Source organism: Dendroctonus ponderosae, unplaced genomic scaffold (genome assembly GCF_020466585.1).
Source record: "Dendroctonus ponderosae isolate FM_Combo_2020 unplaced genomic scaffold, Dpon_F_20191213v2 Dpon_F_20191213_1, whole genome shotgun sequence".
Classification (NCBI taxonomy): Eukaryota; Metazoa; Arthropoda; class Insecta; order Coleoptera; family Curculionidae; genus Dendroctonus; species Dendroctonus ponderosae.
Window position 1 is genome coordinate 23,861,879 of NW_026017110.1, and position 17,517 is coordinate 23,879,395.

General features: G+C 33.3%; 1 protein-coding gene across 2 annotated transcripts in view; it reads right to left on the bottom strand.

Annotated features, from left to right (window-relative positions):
* Positions 1–15,635, bottom strand: part of LOC109536018 (visual system homeobox 2) — a 115,687-nt gene extending 100,052 nt beyond the window's left edge. The window contains exon 1 of one of the 2 annotated variants that reach the window (XM_048670324.1): positions 15,568–15,635. The gene's annotated coding sequence lies outside the window, so the exon portion shown is untranslated. Of the gene's footprint in view, positions 1–4,423; positions 4,592–15,567 lie in introns of those variants that run through there. The other variant, XM_048670323.1, reaches the window with a different exon arrangement.
* Positions 15,636–17,517: the final 1,882 nt, after the last annotated feature.

Below are 17,517 nucleotides of genomic sequence, written 5' to 3' on the forward strand. Positions count from 1 at the left end.
TTTCTGCCCACTAAGTTCTAATTTCCAACAATTTCAATTTATTCACGGATTTATTTTTCAAACCGCCGCCTCTGCATACATATTTCTTCGCCTTAATAAATGGATATTGCAATATTAGGACTTTGCCATTTATTTTACTCAAAGATAAAGAATATGCAAACTGAACCATTTTCCATCGTAATAAATACATATAAAGCAGAACATAATTTCCGTCAATGGAAGCCGTTTGCGAATTAGAGTTTAACTAAAATAAATCCGAATATTTAATAATGTTTTTTCAGGATAATCTTGATTTTGACCAAGCGTTTGAAGTAAAGCAATTCAATTTTTTTGAAAAAAGTTTATAAATAAAATATTTGGTAAATTGTATTCATTCTTATCATTAACTAATTTTTCGTCAAAATGGACTAGAAATTGAACATAGAATGAAGCAAAGTTCATATGCTCTTTGATATACAGTCATAAATATAAGAACAAATCAAAATCCACTTTTAGTAGGAAATTCAAAAATTTAGTTAAAGAATAATAAGCTAATAAAGCAATCTATTACGCCATTCAAATGCTATTAACAAATTAAAGCAGCTTCTTTTTATAGTCAAGCAAAGTTTTCGAAATTTTGCTAAGTTGGTTTCACAGTGAATGAATGGATCTTGAATTAAAAACCTTTCTTCAGAAGTTGAGAAGAATAAAGAGAGTGAAGTGGAAATCATTAATTTATTAATAAAGCAAAAATATATTTTGATGTGATTTGATATAGTTTTGATAAAAATATTTAAGGATTTAATTAATGTTGAATATCACAAAGTTTTTGAAATCAAAAATATATTTTCATCTTTTAGGACAAAGGATTCGTTATAAAATTTATCATTTTCGCATAATTTTGTTTGTTTCTATTTTTAATTTTTGATGTATTTAAGTGTATTTTGATGCTCGTTCGTTTAGAGTCGCATTTTTCAAGCAAACTCTTCATCATTTTTAACATTCAAAACTGCGTATTTTTATTATTAACAACCAGAATTGCAGCAACTAATTACAAAGTTCAATGACATTTAAATAGAAGCTGAAACCATTTTCGCACAACCTATTTGTATGTAACCTTCATCTGAAATAACTATGGTTCCGCTTCTGAAACGTTCTTATGTTCGAGTTTAAAAAAATGATAACTGTTCCCTGCCTAATAACAGCAATTGTAACTTTCGCTGCCAGCTAGTGCTTGTGCAGGATGGCGATTAAATATAATGTGAAATTCTTGTCGCAAAACAATGCACATTGATTTATGGTTATTAAATAGTCCTGTAGAGGTTGTAGAGAAGAATGAAGCTCCTCAACTCCTTTATCAGTCCGTAGCCAAAGTAAATCTCCATTTTAATGTAGATGTTAAAGAGTTCTCTAGAAAGTAATTTGAAATAAATAGCAGCAAAAAGCACTCGTTTATTATTCCCAATTAAAATAACGAGAGAGACGTTTCAATTAGAAATTCCCCCCCAGCGAACCCCATCAGTCATCTTTTCGCAATCCGCGCAAACAACTCTTTACTCCATCCGTGCATATGCATTTAGGAGTGCATTAATAACTGCTACCCCGAATTGCATGGCTATCAAGCCATCTTTCCATCCCTTTCCATTTTTCCACACCTAGCTGGAAGAAACAAAAGACTGTGGGCTGGGATAATTAAAAATTCAGCCTAGACGGGCGCTGACTAACTCCCCATTGGTTCGAATTATCATTTTTTCCGTCTTTATTTCGCTAGGCTTTTTTTCTTCTTTTCTTCGTTGCCGAGTGCATTTAGCAAATTGGTGTATTATTTATAATTATTTCCAGCGAGAGAGAGAGAGTGAGTGACGTTGCAATTATCTTGGTGAAGAGACATTGTGTACAGTATGCGTTAGAACTTCACTTTAAAATGAAAATTTACAGACAATTATGTTTGCAATAATGGGCGGAAATGTAGGTGAAGCTAGATTTTCTTTGGATGATTTGCGTTTACATCAATTTTGTCAATTTGCAACGCGTTTTATTGGATGTGGAGTTTTCAGATGGCATTAATGCAATTCGAAAAAATCTGGATGCAGAAGATAGTTCTTCAAATTTGAAGCAAAATTGGGTAACTAAATAAACAATGTATAAAATTGAGGAACTGAGTGTATGAAAAAGCATATAAAAAGTCAACGATTATTAAATGAATATAAATATGAAGCACCAGCCGACGGATACTAAAAAGAAAATCTGTGACTAAGTGCGTTCTAAGTTTCCTTATTTTGCACAAATTCATCTTATCTTTTGCATGCAATTTAACCCTCAACTAACTAAACTTGTAATTTTTTAAGCAGCCTAGATGTTTTCAATAAACAGATCAAATCAAGGAGTTGTTAGAATCTGAGCCCTTTTTTATCTAACGAAACAACACAATTAACCGAGGACTAAAATATAAAATCTGTTCTTTATAATTCGCTTTGTTTAAAACTCCATGTTATCTTCCGGCCCTTCTTCATCTCCGTTCAATTTTCATGGGCACGGGTTGGGTCAATATTTTTACATCGGATAGTAGGCTGTGCAATGTTTTTTGAGCCGCTAGTATGAAAGGGCTTATACGAAGCAGAAACCTGTAAAAGGGACCCGAAGAGATCGATAAACTGCAGCCCCATAGAAATATTCCGCCTAAATCGGCAGTTTGGGTTTGAGTCCTGGATGATAGCAGATAGAGAATCCTGTAGTTTGTATTTTAAAGCATTGGTCCTTTGTTAGATGATTATTTTGTTTCAAACCATCATTCTAATTCGATCAAATCTAATTCAAACTAAAGTGCAAATTAAAATTGAAAATACAGATTTGAGAAGCGTGTTGAACGCAAAGAATATAAAGTAAATCATACAAACTTTAGCAGCGTCAAAGCTTCATATTGTCTGTTCTGATGGCGAGTTTGAGTTCAAATTGAAACACCTTTGATTTTCTTAAAGTGGCCAACGTTTCGTCGTTTTACTTAGGTCATTATCAAGCCCTGATAAAGATCCGAACAAAGCGTCGGTCATTTTTAGAAAATGAAAGCACTTTCAATCGGCCACAAACCCGCTACCAGAACAGATAATATTACATTAAATAGTAAAATATAATAACTTCACAAATTTGCCATAAATGCGTCGCAATATAGACTTCAGTCCCTTCAGCTGCATGTACGTTTCGCGGATTGAACAGTTATTAATTATATTGGTTAATAGATCTGCCAACCCTTACTAATGGGCGATTTCATAATATTACATCTTTCCATCAGGAGCTAAAATTTCGATTAAAACATCGTTGATAAGTTTGGAAATATCCGATTCCTCTGCAAAATAATGAGGCATATCGTTAGCTTAACACTAACGAGGCGAGAAGCAGATTTCCAAACCCGATTCCAATAATTCGAAATCAAATAAAAAATTAACTAGACGTCGGGAATTCAACTGTTACCTACGGCTCGGTAACAAGCCGACCACGATTTTGACACGATTTCACTTCATTTCCGAAACAAATGAATGTAATTTGCGATCGTTCCCGTCGATCCCGATGGCGCGATTAACCGAGTCGCGATCCCCGATTGTTTTAACTTGGCAATAGTTTTCAAAATTACCGATTCATCACGCACGACAATTTTTTTGAAGCAAATGTTTTATTCATTTGTGAGAACTTGATCGAATTGTGGCTCTTCAAACCGCTTTATAGAGAGTAAATTATATTTTGATTTAAGCATTAGGTAATTAAAGGCTATTTAAAATAGGGAATAAATTAGTTAATGCATGGGGCTAAAGTTTTTGAAAAATCCCTTGCATTTGTCGATTTTTATTTCTTGATGGCGAAGTTGACATTTTTAAATACAGCACCCTATAGAGTAGGTATATTATATTCTGCTGAAAAGAGTAAATCTAACTATTTTTGGATATTTTTTTCTTACCTAGTCGTTTTGCGGCGTTCAAAAAGTTAAACTGAGTCTGTAATTACACCTAATGAGTATTTTGGAAAAAAAACGGTTTTTCAGATGAAGCTACTGTTTGTCTCAATGGCATAATTAACAAATACAAAGTGAATCAAAAGTGGCGTCATTCGAATTCAGGAAAAATTAATTAAATTAATTCTTCTTACAAACTGAGATATTTGCAAAAAAAGTAGATCAGAAAATCGGCAACAACGTTTTCCAAGGTAATCTGCCTCATTAACAGTACGTAAGTAAGTACCTGATTCTTCTTAAATATCGAAAGCTGACAATGAGGTTGAAATGCAATGAAATAGGTTAGGTTGATGTGTCAAATGTGTCAACCGAATGACAAAAATACTTCCTATGAAAAGTTAGGTTGTGGTGTGCAACTGCCGGTGAACCTTCAACAAGCAGATAAATCGAAATTCTTAGATATGAATAGAAAAGAACCGATTTGAAATGTGGAAAACTCACATGAGGTGTTCGAAGTCCCGTTCAACTCTAAAAATGTTTGTGTCCGTGCAATAACTTTATTGGGCACTTGTCTCTCGTTTCTCGTACTCGATTAATTAACTCAATTGCTCAATTTGTGCCGGTTTTTGGAAGACAAGATTTAACTTGACATTGTCACAATTTGATAAATGCTTGTTATTCTTGACAAAAGCTTTCTACTTGGTAATGGCAAAAAACATCAATGCCAATTTGATTTTTTATAAAAAAAAGTATAGAAGAGAACTTTTTTAATATCAAGAATGTTCTTAATTTGAAGTAACGATGGTAATTTCATTTTCGATTGCTTAAGTATTCCAATAGCCTTCAAATCAAACTGGGACCATTTCAAAATAATGCTTATTAAAAACGTTGAAATTCCATTTTCAACTGTTATTATCTTCTAGTCAAAAATTTCTATTGTTTTTGTTTCAATATTAATCTGGTACTCTCCAAGTGAGCCCTTAAAAGGAGTGACGTCAATTTTGAATCACCCTGTATAATTTTAGGTACTGGGCCAGAAAAAATCCACTGCGGCATTTAAAAATCCATACAGAGCATAGTGAAAAAACACACTTTTGAACTGCTAATCAAGACAGTCGTATAAAATGTCCATATTTTTTTGAAGAAACTCAAGACAAACCAGAGATATTTCGATTTTGTTGGAAACAACTTAATGTCACACATTTGGCTACTTGGTATCAGCGCAGAAATGATCCAGATTTACCAATCGGACGGGGGGGCTCCACTTATATATTTCCAGGTTGCTGGACATGAAGATGAGTACCAATTGAATGGCCGCCCAGGTCGCCAGACTTCCTTTAAACTTTTTTTATGGGGAAGCTTCAAATATGTTGTCCATAAGAGCGAAGTTAATAGTATTCAAACATGTAAAACTCGAATCCAAATGGATGTCAAAAACTTTTCGTAAAAATGATGAAAACACCCAAAACAAAGTGCGGTTGTTTAAGATATTGTAGGGCTACAAATGGTCTTAATTTCCAGCATTTGCTAAAGTAGTTTCTTACGTTTTGTTGGTGTTTACGTTCAATAGTGAAAAAGTATCCAAAATGGAATTCAAAGTAGTTTCAGTTTGAGACTTAAGTACTTAAAAACTGTTAAGTAAGGAGAAAAACAACCAAATACAAAAGATACTAAAATTTAGCTGTTTAATTAGAATATGCAATAATATTCCGCATGTTGGAGCTGGATGGTTGCTTTGATTTGGCATCAAGTTTTTTTTGTTCATTTTTTTAGAACGTTTACTCCATGGTTTAATCGAATTTTTTTTATCATTGTCTATTATTTAGTTTTTAAAATTTTCCGGTTTTTGAATGTATTCTGTAGTCATGGCAAAATAAAAAAGTGTTTCATTATAAATATCAGTTAATTTTTAACAATTCATGTTATTGCATTTTCGGCTACGAGGAGAGGCTTTGATTTTATGTAAGGCTTTTGTTCGACATATTTCGCACGTGAATTCCATGGCTTATTTCAGAAAAAAATACTCTTTCACGTATCCTGAATTTTCTCTTTGAAATATCGGAGGTTTGAATTTACCAAGTAACTTAAGAGCAACGACATTCGACAGTTAAATTATTATCTCAAGTTGCTCAAGTGTCCCCAAATAAAAAGTCTATCGGATTGTGATCCACCCCGGTTTATGTGTCGATCCGGTAATTTGAAAAAAAAATGAGTAAATTGGGGGCAATTCTTTCAAAATTGAGGGAACCACGAGCAGAAAGAACGTCGACTTTGGAAATTTTTTTACAGATATGTTCTCAAGTAGAGGCGGTAATGCGTTCTCTAAAAACGCTCAGAACATCTGACTGTTTTATTATATTTCAAAAATGTTGTAATATCTTCATTATTAATTATTCCAGTCAAAACACCTTTTCGAACAAAACAATATTATCTGACAATCGATTTCTCACATAGAAGGGCGGCCTTCGATTGGCCACACATGGCCAATGTGGACAAAACATTCAAAATACTTCGGAAATTTCTCTAATCAAAAACCAAGCCCCGTATCATATTAAAGAAAAATTGCAAATGACACCGACTAAAGCCCTTCCCCCATATCTTGTTTCTGAAAAGCTGTTTAAAAAACCATTAAAAACCGCACATTACGCCCACCAACCACTCAGCTTGGCAGATCAAAGGAAAGAGGCGCATTTATTGCTAAAAATGCAATATGATAATACTGTAAAGTAAAAAGTAAATAATTGCGGAGAAACGTCAAAGACAAAATCGCTTACCTAAGAGCTACAGGATCCTACCGGAAAAATTATTATAATGAGACGGAATTTTAAGATTCCAGGGGGGGCGTCGACTTAAGGGTGAATTTAATCGCAGATCAAAGGATTGGTTTTATGCGTCGTTTCTTTGAGTTTTTCCTGATGAAAACTTCCAAGTCCAAGTATGCTGACTAGATCAGATTGATGCTGGCTTGGTAAATTATTAATTATAATATTTTAGGCATTTGGCAACATCACACTATCAAATATGAAAAATTTTACGTAAGGAAATACCCCCGAAAAAATTAGAGAATTAAAAAGTCTTTATACATAAAAACGAAATCAATTATCGAACCCTTTTATGCGATTTGGACGAAGACCTATGGAACATTTCACACCGATAATCAACTAATTTGATAAATAACATCCCCATCATTGACATTGTTCCCCAGAAATGCCCTGCGGCCACCATTAGTTACCCCGACGGACCCTTTGAAACGTGCTGGGAAATAACTAGGAGACATCCATCGAAGGGCAGTTTCTGTTAATTTTCGAACAAGTTACTGACTAACGACGTAACAAAGTTAATTGAAAGCGTCACCAAGCTACAACAGGAGCGAAGGCACGCGTCGCGACGGCGATTGGCGTCGTCTCGATATTCCAATTTGGACAAATTAGATATTGGAAGTGTTTAGGTGAAGTTAACTAAAACGAGTTGTTGAGATTTCATCCACATTTTTTAAGGGTGAAAGTTGAATGGATGGAATCAATGAATTAATTGGTTATCCGGGTCTCAGTTCAACTTTGGATCAGAGTTTGAGAAGGAAAAAGAAGAACCAACCTGATTATTCAAATACACTAATAAGCATCGTTTGCAATTCCTTATGCTCAATTAATTATTTTAATTACTGGTTTCATTTGAGAAAGCAAAAGTTTGACTATTTTTTTTAATAGTGAATTTGAATATACCTGCCAATGACAATTTTTAAAAATATATTAATAATTAAAAGGATCTTGTAAAAATATTTATTATCCTCTGCATTGAAACAGTCAATATTCTGAAGTAAAAAATTTCCGGCCCTAAATATTTTGCCGTCGGTTTCTGTTGCTATTGAAATCCCTCAAAAGACGATCGAAAATGAAATGAATGAATGATTTCTAGCTGAACGATTTTTCATAGATAAACATAGAAAATAAGGAAACAGAATGGACTATTTTTATGCATTAAATAGTTCTCGCTTTATAAATTAGTTTACCCGTTTAGTAACCATCAATGTGCCCAAACTCTGAAAATAATTTTTGGTGATTTGTAAATTTTATTGCTAATTCTGCTCTTTGATCGCTTAATATCTAATTTTTCTCAACTAGGAATCATACATGAATTAAATAGTAAATGCTTCATTGCACAAGAAAATCATTAATATTTAAGTGCCTGCAACAATTCTTCTTGTCATAAAAATGTTCCGTTAGATTTAGCTTTTTGAATAGAATATATAAGGTGTCCCATTTAACATTAAACTGAACAAGTCGATACTTACTTCGGCTATAACAGAAAGTGGAAATAATGTTTTAGATCGCTTGTCCCCAGTGACTGTGATATATTGCCCCATTTTCAAAATGTCCCTAAATCTAATTTGCTAGAAATATTATAAATAAATAGACGCGGTTTCGGACTGGCCACCCTGTATGTTTGCGAAACTAAAATTTTATCGCGCATATTTATCCCATCAGTTTTTTAATTTATAATTCTACAGGGTTTTTTTACTTCGATTCTGTTTTTTAAATTATATGGAGTTATGGAGCTCTCATGCTCAAACATCATGACAGAGACCAATATAGCAAGACAGAACTAATGTGGTAAGGAGTTTTATTTGCAACTGCCTTTAGAAACTTTTATACAAATTTTGGGTCGCAATTTTTTTAATAAGTATATTATAAAAAATGTTATTACGGTTGTTAACAAAATGCATTAAAATAAAATAATTCCTAATATTTTGTCAGTTTCAAGGGAAAAGGAAAAAGAAAAGGAAAACTATTAACTACAAAGTTTAGCATATTATTTGCAAAACGCACATAAACAGTCAAAATAAATTAACCTTGATTGATTGATTTATACGCTAAACAGTAAGCAAATTACGTTAGCAATTATAATAATTTTGCACAACAATCAATATTAAAGAAAATATTCTTTGAAATGTTAAAAATATACTCAAGAGGTGTGGAAGACTTTACACTGAGATCTTAACAAAAAACCCAAATAATGCTGGAAATAACGCAAAAAATCCTTACCATCCAGGGAAGAATTTAATTTTGGAATAACTGTTACGGTTTTACGATATTTGCTCTGATTTTCCAATCTTTTCTTTTTCACTCATTCATAATATTTATGACGCAGACTGTACAAATTAGAATATAAAAAGCCATTCCTGCCTTTCTTTCATATACCCTTCGTTCAATTCAAATGAGGGGACTACCACCATCGCATACTACAGCCACATCCGAATTTCCCCAAATATTCCAAGAGTTATTCAAATTTTAATGTTCTTATAAGATTTGTTTATCATTATTAAAAGGTAAATTTCTAATTCAGCGTGAAATATGAATATTAGCTTCGGCTCTCCTGCGAAACAATGTATCTTTAAGAAAATCGGAAATTTTGCATTTTCCTATGCTCATTTAAACTTAATTTAACTAAATTTATTATTAAATTAAATTAAATTAATTAATAAATTAAATTAAATGTTCTCAAAATATTTTTTTGTTTGCAAATGAACCCACCGCGTGTTATATGTAATAGAAAACCGGTGTTTTCAATCGAGTAAATACAGGGTGTCCTGCTACTTAATGGCCGACGTTTAAGAGAATATTCCAGGAGCAAACTTAAGACAAAAATGCCTCCAAAACTCAAATTTTAAAAAAGTATGGAAAATTTTATTTTATGAGTGCATGCATTGTACCTACAGTAAAATTAATGCTGAATAAACCAATGTAACGTTTTATCATTAACACTTTTTTGCCCATAATCTCTTAACTATTCCCATCAAATATCTAGGACATTTTCCACTTAAAATTGATGATGGAATACACTCTTCAGTTAAGACCATCGAGTCATTGTATCTCTGGACACAAATTTTCAAGAATCTAGTGCTGTTAAATATCAAAATTGAAGACAAATTTTTCTACTGATTTCCGAAAGATGCGTCTGAATCAAAGAATAAAAATCAAATTTTCAAGACCCTGCCAAAAATGTTCATATTAATGGACTATGCATCTATCTGGACGAATTTGCTTCTGGTCGTGCGTTCTTACATCACAGAGGGACTATTTTAATTTTCTCTGCACGTCAAAAATCTCCAATTTACAAATGGGCCGCTGAACGCAAAGAGCGAAAACAAATTAAAAACGACGTTTTAACCAATCAGACCGAGTTCTTTTGAGCGCGCCGAACCAATGGAAATAACGCAAACGTGCAAAGGTGTGAATATGAACATGTGTGCGTGTATGTATGTATGTGTGTCTGTGTGCTCGATATTGTAAAGGGAGAATGCCAGGTAGAGGAAAATAAATAATGATATGTATTCGAGGCGTTAAACACGACAGAAAAAAATCCTTTGGGGAAAACCAGGTGTGAAGCGTAAGCCATTACATAAGGTGAAAGAACAAAATGGTAAAACGACTATGTAGCGTGAGATTGGATTTCTGCTAAAAATCATATTTCTTCTTATGCAAAAATGACCTGAAAGTCTGTTAAGAAACAGGCGAAAAACTTTATTCGATTTGGGGGCTTTAAATAATTATTTTCATGCCTTATTTCCTTGACTTGACTTCATATATCTATTGCTTCTTTATGTCCTTTCCTTTTATGTCAGCCCTCTTTTGTACACTTTAAATTATAATTTTGATTCTGCGTTATTTCCTTTTTTCCTTCAGTATCCCTCAGTTTCTCCGCGTAGCTTCAAATATGTATTTTTTGATTCGTTTTCAAGATCCAATTTTTGGCAATTTTAGTGTGTTTCCACTGTTATAATCCCTCCCGTTTTTGAAGATGTGACTTATTTAATATTAGCCTGAGGGGAATTATCGCCCCTAATAAGAGCAAGGAAAAACATCGTAACTTTCCTCTTCTTTCTGATAGAAATTCGTGTGAGCAAAACTCAAACTTTTGCCTTCCTTCTGATCAGTTCTTAGAAACATCAAATATTTGTAGGTAAAATTTCAATCAATAAATATATCACCTGAAAAATTGCGCAATTATTCACCTTAACACAACCAGACCGGCGAAATGCACGAAAATATTATTAAGAAACTTTTTCAATTTCTCCCCTAATTCCCAGTTGAACAATGGACGTTTCAAATGAAAGCAGCTTCTTCTCAATAGAATAAATCTTCGTCTAGTTACAACCGACTAGAGGAGGCAAAAAACGCCATTTTAAGTAAAAGTGGCAAGAGAATAAGGATAAAAACTAGACGTTCAGGAAAAACAAACCCAATCAACTCGAGCCAGACCCGCGCCCCCTCAAAGCTCTCCGAAGGTTGTTCGAAAAATTGGATAAGTGTTCGATTCAGTTTCCACATAAAATGCTTCCAGAGACATTTTCCTGAGCTGACAGTTCAGTAAACACTTTTAACTTGCTTCGCAGGCAGGGCACCGAGGGGCAGGAGGATGGCATCTTGTGATGAGCTATTGTAAAGGACAGTGGCAGCTACCGGAATTATTCCAGATTTACTATTTTGCCTGGAAACCCAACAGCATGTTGAGTCCTTTTATATTGTCCTCCCAAAAGGTCGATAAGCCTAATACTAATAACTATGCAAATCAATATTATCTACAGCAGCACAATTTCTTCAATTAAAAACTATTTCAAATGATACAAATTTTCACTTCAAATCACTTCTCCGGTAGATGGTTGGAACATCTTAGCAGCCGTAAGGTGTTTAATTTTTCGCTTATATTTTTCATTATTATAGCTTTTTACTTTAAGAGCAATACAAATTATTTCACTATCTTTGTGTCTTTGGTGTCCAAAATGTTTGACTCCAGCAGCCCCATGTAAAATATTCAATCTGGATTTCGTATTGATTTTTTCTTTTGCCTCTTAAAGCACTTGCAAGCTTGATAGCTTTACGATTACCATAATTCTATAACTTTCGTCCAACTTGGCTTAGGTATCACTGCATCGAAATGCAGAATAATCCCCCAAAGCTGCAAACCTAATTCTTGCCACCTACTTCTTAGGAAAAGTCAAGTCAAATCTCCGCTCATGTTCTTGTACCTAAAAGGGACAATTCGCAGGGTGGTGTGGCCTTAATCCAATTTATTTTGTCATTGTTGAGTTAGAGCTAGAACCGATACATCTTCGAGAAATGCGGTGAGCTTTCGCGGGAAAATGGAGGACGAAAAGGAAGTACGTAAAAAGATTGCTCTGGAGGTAAACGATGTATTTTGCGAGATATTTTACGAGTGAAAGCGCTTCAGTTGGGCAAAAACCTATATTGTTAAGCGACTCGCATGTAACATGGTCTTAAGAGACTAATGTCCTTTCTAACTATTTTGGGCAGGATTACTACTAAATAAAGCTGGTCAAAAGCTTCAAAGTAGTCATAATTACATATGGTTTCAGAGTGTTTAACAACCCTAAAACATTAAATTGCAAATAAAAGGCCTAAACTGAGACTGAAAATTTCAAGTTATAGAAGACACTTTGAGCTTGAAATCACGGTTGCATCAGAGCAATTCATATAGCTACTTGCTAAAAGCGGGCTGATTTTTTGCAATGAACTTGTAATGAAGGTCTAAGACGAACCACTTTTGCTTGTTATTTCCTCGATTCAAAATAAGTAAAGTTGCAGAAATTTTCGTTATCAATAAAATTTTTCTGTAAACAAATCAGGTTATTATACCACAAAACGAATAATTCAGGCATATGAACAGACCGATCCGGAATAAAAGCCTCAAATTGGTGCCAAAACAACTACAAAAAATAACTAAATTGAACCATTTCAATGGTCAACGTAGATGTTTGTTAAAAGAAGAAGATTATTCAAACAATCACAGTCTACATAATTATTCCAAACGATCAAAATCCTCACTGCGAAAATTTCTCAAAAATCGCTCAAAGATCAAAAGTAAGCTCTATCGAGAAAGTAAAGTTTAAACTTAGTACACAATAAGCTTAACTTGCTTAAATTTGCTTCCAACTTGTTGGAAAATCTTCAATCTGCATGCTTCATTTGCCACTTTCCAAATATTGTACTTTAAACAAAACACCGAAATTTTTAGGCAAGTTTAAACAAATTCAGCGTTTAAAATAGAAAATTTTATAAACGAATATTTTTAATAAATTGATCGGTTAGAAAACACGACAGAAGAACAAAAAGCTTAAGACTATTTTTCCGTTGGATCTAGCAGATCTTTACCACCAGATAAAGCACGTAAGTTTTGAGTTCAGAGATTTGCGTACTTTTATAGAAGCCCGTTGAAATTTTGAGATATTAACAACATTAAATTTATCGTTTTAAACCCAGTAATTTCTTGGAAAGCTTTTCTTGGAAAGTATCTGTAGCCTTTAAATAAAAAATCTGTTAATAATCTAATCCACCGCAAACACCTAGAAATGAAAAAAAACGAGTAAATGTTAGCAAAAGTATCAAAAATTCGCAATTCGTCCCTTAAGCAAAAAATAACGTCAACGAAACAGCTCAATTTTAAAATTATGCATAAAACATCGAAAGTATGCAACAGAGTTGAAGAATATTCTTATAAGGAACAGAAAACCAATATTTGAAGTCAATCTTCATAAAAAAATACGATCAACAACTGCAATATTCCCATCAAATCATCACTTTACCATATTTCCCAATAATCCAGAAAAAAAAACAAATAATGCTGTTGTTTTCGGATAGTCAAGTCCCAGACAAGCCAAACAAAACCCTCCCCATTATTTTGCTTTGGAAATCAAAGCAATAAAAGAAATGAAATAAACACATTAGAAGCCCCCGCTCAATTCAATTCAGTTATTAGAATTAAGCCCTTCCGTTTGACAGGTCTATTTCTTATTCTTCGTCGACTGAACTATTGGACGAATGACGGACAAAAGCGCGAAACAAATCATTCCGAATCGTGAAACTCAATCTGATCAATCAGATCCAGGCGTTGTTGCGTTCGACCTGTCACAACACGAACGCCATCAATTACTCTAATGAGAGCAGATAATGGTCGAATGGGGGTGGCAAAAAGGCCCCTTTTGCATTAGAGGCTTGAGATTTTTAAATTTTAACTTTAAAACTGCAAACTTAAATTTGTGGGGATCGACTGTATGGACAAGTAAAGTTGATTAGGTCGTTATAGGTAAGAAATTGTGGAAATCAGGGTTTGAAGATCCGTCCATATCTATCCAGTTGGGTCGACTCCGGATTTGAACCCAATGGGTCTTCAAATTTGAAAAAGTTGTGACAAGAGATTAACGATATCCAAATTTGACCCTAATGTTCAACCCCAAAATAGTACAACGAAAGAAGTTCTGAAAATGTTTAATTTGGTGTCTGAAGAGATTAACAAGCGAACATAATAGAAATGAAATTGAGATGAGATTTAAAACAACTTCAATATTTAAGTGGTGAAATTCTCACAGTAGTTATATTAATGCCTTTGTTGAATACCAGATGGGACAGTAAAAGAAGTGTGGTGCAAGCTGAAAAAAAATGTTTGCAAATTATGACTTATAACTGCTATAAAAGATTTTGTTTCTAACATTTTCACATGAATTTTCAAATTAAACATCGTTCTAATCAAAATGATTTGTATTTTGCTTTAAAATTTCCTGAACATTTTTCGTAAACGTTTTCTGACAAATAATTATAAATATTTTATTTAAGTAAACAACAATTTAATTATATTTCATATACAGACTGATTTAACAGTGACTCTTCCTGAACTCTGAAATCATTATTACTAACTATAAATTTTCCGAAAGTTCATATAGAAGATTAAGTGCGAGTAGGTTTCCTCTAACTTGTACACGTCCCAGATAAGTAGCAAAACTAGCAAATAAAGCAAGAATGTTGAAAGAGAAATAATGCAATTCAAGATAAATAATGAACAAAGTTTTCAAAAAGTAAAACTCTTGCCGAACAATTAATGCAATCAAATACAGCTATAAACTTTAGCGAACATTTCACCAACACGTTTTCCTATAAAAGTGGTGGAATAAGTTGGAATTCTCAAATATTGTAGTGGCATTGTTTAGACAATGTATTTTCAGCATATACAGGTACCTTGTATCTAAAAAAATACTCTTACGGTGTAAAATTGTAACAAGAAGTTATTTCGGCGTAAGGTGATGAAAAGGCCAAAAATGTAGTGTTTGTATGCGGTAAATATCGTTTAAACTTCACAATTCTGGCTTAATGTATAAATAATGTTCCCAAATCTTTAAAATCGATTTATAATCCACGAGCTTTCATTTGGCAACACATCTCATTAACTGCTAAAATAATCGTTCTGCCGATTATACTAAGTTCTTCCATCAGAACTCATATAGACTAACGTTTGAAGCTATTAATGTTGAAAGTCCTTAGTTTACTGCGAAAAAGTATCCGATACAAAGCAAGTAAGTAATAAAATTCCATTATAGGCAATGGAAATTAAAGAACATAATAAAACAATTTGAAAATTTTGTATATAATAAATGACTCAACACGACAAGAAGTGTCCAACGAGCTTAGTTTGATAGCTACAGGTGAGGCCAATTAAGAATACATAAACCATAAAACAACGGAGAATTGATGAAAAATCTAAGAAAGTTTGGAAAACTTCTCGCCTCAGCATTCGCTGCGTAAATTAAAATTTTAAGCTTGACAAATAGAACTAGATAAATAAAAACATTGACTTACCCCATTTTACACTGGTGTGTGAAGCTCATTGTTAATTGACTTTCTTGTGTGTCCACCAAGTCACGAACTTCTGAAACAATAATGTTTATTCACTTTCACTTTTTGCTCCATGGCTGCAAAGTTGTCATTGCGCTTTGTTTAAAAAAAAAAATTTATTTTGTTTCTTATTAAACAATATGACCTTTTTTCTGCAGCGCTCCTCATTTAACATTTCTCAATCGCATAATGATTCGAACACTTTTTAATACGCCTGGGGAACACGGTGTTGAATTAATGCGTTAATGAGTTATAACTCATCGGTTAATGTGTTGTAACACATGCATTAAAGCGAATTAAAGCTTTACAAGGCCCGAGGCTCGAATGTTAACTTCTAAAAAAAGGTTATCAACATATTTTATGCGAAACGTTTTACCTCTTTGCCCAAACAACTAAGGAACTAAGGAAGATCACGTGATTTTTTATTAGTAACGTTTTTCCAGCAATGGAACAACGGAACTGAGTCACTGCGTCGGTGCTTTAGGCTCCTAAACTCGTAAAAACTCCCATAAATTCACTGAGCTACCCACGCCTACTTAAAAAATGAAACTTGTGCATTACTGAAAGCCTCTTTAAGCAACAGTTGCAGAATTTTTTTGCAAAGAAAATGAAATTAATGTCTCAATTGTCCAAATTCAAGTTGGAGTTATGTCTACAATTTTAAGTTTTTTTTAAGATTACTCGGTGGCAAAAAATGAGAAACACTGCGATACAAAACGAAGAAATGAGTAAATACATTTGTGCAAATACTAAATAACTATTTTTGGATTTTTTACACGATTTTCATCCTCGGAATAAAAGTCATTCAAAAGGCGATTTCAGCAATTTTCGAAACTCTAAGTCAAAAATCCCTTTTGCATATATTAATTAAAACTAAGCAAATCCTGACCACTGACTATTGGAAAAATACTCAAGACTCCGTTTCCAAATCGCATCAATCAAAAAAATCTAGCCCGCATCCTTGTCATGTCCTTTCCCTTAAAGTACTCTTGAGGAATACGTTCACATACACACATCAGAACCCATACGAAAAACGTCTTAGCAAACACGTTTTCGGTACGTCGATGTCAGAACTCATTTCCGATCCTTTCCGCTGATAGAGATTTGATTTTTCAATAGGTGAGATTTGATCTGATATCTACCTTCGACCCTTTGTGTACTCACTGTATTCGGGGTGGAATCGGGAGGGGACTCGCCACCCGTCCTGTCATTACTGTTTGTAATGCGAACGATGATGAAATGTGATAAAAAGGAAAATATGTCATTATTTTTAATGTGAACGTCAAAGGAATAACATTATAATGATGATGGTATAAAGAATCGAGGCAAATAAAGCTGAATCCACACGTGTTATTAAATGGCTAAGCAAAATGTTTGTCTAAAGTAATGCCATCAGACACATTTTCATATGTCTATGCTTTAATTTCAGATTTTATTTTAATGCAAATAAAAAAGGGTAAAGGTACGCTGTTCCGCAAATTTTAGGCATCCTTTAAATATTCCCTTACTTTTGACTGTGAATCTTTCCTCAGTCGCTGATCAGAATTTAACATTTTTTTAATCGAACCATTGCTTAATTCTTGGGTACATTTTAAGTTAGAAGATAGGCAAAAAAATTAAATATAAAGATTGTACAAGGTGTTTGTACAATATGTATGAAAGAGGGATTTTTTGTTGTCTCATATGTTCTAAGTAGTTTAGGTTTTCAGGCGTTTATTTGTCCCGAAATATTCGAGAAATATTAATTTCTTAAAGATCAGTCTCATTTTCCGCGCCATATTACTTGAACATTTCTTATTTGAAAGAAAATTTTTGGCAAAAAAACTTTGCTAAACATTTTTGTTCTGTTTATTTTATCACTCTTTATTTTCCGTCAATTAAGTTGTTAAAGTTTTCGTAAAGCTAAAGTAGGTA